Raw genomic sequence first — 1,947 nt, 5'->3', positions numbered from 1 at the left:
ATCAATGCAACGCTAATGAGAACAGCCGCCAAGCAGCTGCAGTAATCAAGGCTGGACAATCAATGTAGAAGGAAATGTGAAAACAGTTTGATATCAGGTGCTTCTCTAATCACCCCTAATCAGAGGGGCGGGGCATGATTCCAGAGGCTCCTGATAAGTTGGCAGTATCGGAATCTTCCTGGAATAATTGCGTAATTAAGATAAATGGACCAACTGGCCTGGGGAAGGTAAAGCAGTAGGGACAGGGTACCATTCCCAGGCTTGAAGGGAAAAGCTTTCCCTAATGCAGAATACTGCCCCATGTCACCTTGCCAGAAGTATAGCATAGAAAGGAGGTGGGCATATTTGTTGTATTAACTCACAAAATCAATGAAAGCAACAACAACAAAAATTACTATCACAATCTCTAGAGCCAGAGGAAGTACTATCAACCTACCAACCCCAGTTTCATCTACACTATGGAAAACATATGACAGCTGAGTGTTGGGCACATGTTCTTGCTCTCTTTCTCTTCTTCTACCATATGCTATGTGATCTTGAGCCACTTCTCCAAGCCTCCTCTTGGTCAGAGAAAGCATGTGCTCAGCACCCTGTCCATCATAAACTGACAATTTGAAAATCTAGGGTAAGAGTGAATCAAACAGCCCTGTCTGTGGTCCAGCTTTCACACTTCAGTGAGACAAGCTACAGATCCCTCCCACTGCTACCACTAGGAAATGAAGCCAGCTAAATACTTGTTATCTGGGGTGATAAAAATAAGGTGACAGTGAAATACCAGAGCATTTGTCTATTTCCAAATCCCATATACTTGAAGATGTCGCAAAAAGCATCTGTGAAGTGGAAATTTCTGGTTGTCTTGTGTAATGCAGACTCCTGTGATATCTTGCTGAGGCAAGATGCATAAAAAGATGTTATGTTTGGAGAGAGTGTAAGTAGGACTCAGGGCCAGTGATGGGTGCTTGTGTAGCTAGCTGTGCAACACTTCATTTGTGAGTCTTTACTGTTCCTCACTTCATTGAGAAAGGCACAACACAGAACAATTGTCCTGGTCACACCCGCTTACCCATGCTGATTCAATGGAGGCCTGGCAGTTTCTGCTGGATTATACAGCCGCTGTTCACTTGTGTTTGATCACACTTTTGAACTACACTGTTGGTATCCTACCACTACTGAACAGGACTGCTAGTATCTTGACAAGAAAGATTGGAATTGCCCCCAAAAAACTACTTCTGAACAGGTCCACATCCCCTCGTCCTGTTTACCATCTTTTCCTATTTACCCTCATTTTCCCTACCTTTGGACTAGAAAGAGGCTTGAAGTGATTTAGGACGCTTATTAAGTAGGATTATAGAGAGCTTGCTTGAATTCAGCAGGTTTGTCCTTTGCACCCCTTCAGGCTAAAATACACAGGAAAACGAAGTCAACCAGATCCGTACCTGGAGGCAGCAAAGAAGAAGCATGCACAAGATGAAACCCTGCCAAAAAATGGAAGGAAACCTAGAGAAGGAGAATGAGCCAAAGCCTAAGGAAGAGCTGGAACAGGGATGAACCAGAAGAGGGGGGAGAATCAGAAGAAACTGAGGATATACACAACGGGCATCAGAACATGGAAGATACGTTTAGAGATGTGGATGAGCTAGATGAGATCAGGAGAGTGAGAAACAAACTAATAGTGATGTGTTGGAAGGCTAATCGAAGCCATCCTTACCCCTATTTAATGTAGCTTGGCTTGATTTCCTTTTTATCTGATGTTACCACTGCAATCTAGCTTTCTTTTGATTAGCATTTTCCTGCTGAGACCTTTGCCCATCTTCCTACATTGAATCTGTTGCTGTTAGTGACTTTAGCTGTATCTCTTGTTGTCTGTATCTTACTGTTGATTATATTTGAACCAATCTATAAGTCTCTGACTTTTAACAGAAGAGCATTACTGATTTTTTTAATGAG

The 1,947-nt window shown here is 42.7% G+C and overlaps 1 pseudogene across 1 annotated transcript; it reads left to right on the top strand.

Moving 5' to 3' along the window:
- Positions 1-1,467: 1,467 nt before the first annotated feature.
- On the top strand, positions 1,468-1,723 carry LOC308423298 (transcription elongation factor A protein-like 9; annotated as a pseudogene). Its single transcript has one exon. The product of its transcript is annotated as a transcription elongation factor A protein-like 9 (transcript).
- Positions 1,724-1,947: the final 224 nt, after the last annotated feature.

Source organism: Micromys minutus, assembly GCF_963924665.1.
Source record: "Micromys minutus genome assembly, chromosome: 8".
NCBI classification, from domain to species: domain Eukaryota; kingdom Metazoa; phylum Chordata; class Mammalia; order Rodentia; family Muridae; genus Micromys; species Micromys minutus.
The sequence above is the reverse complement of the archived record's forward strand: the minus strand, read 5'-3'. Positions and strand labels throughout refer to the sequence as shown.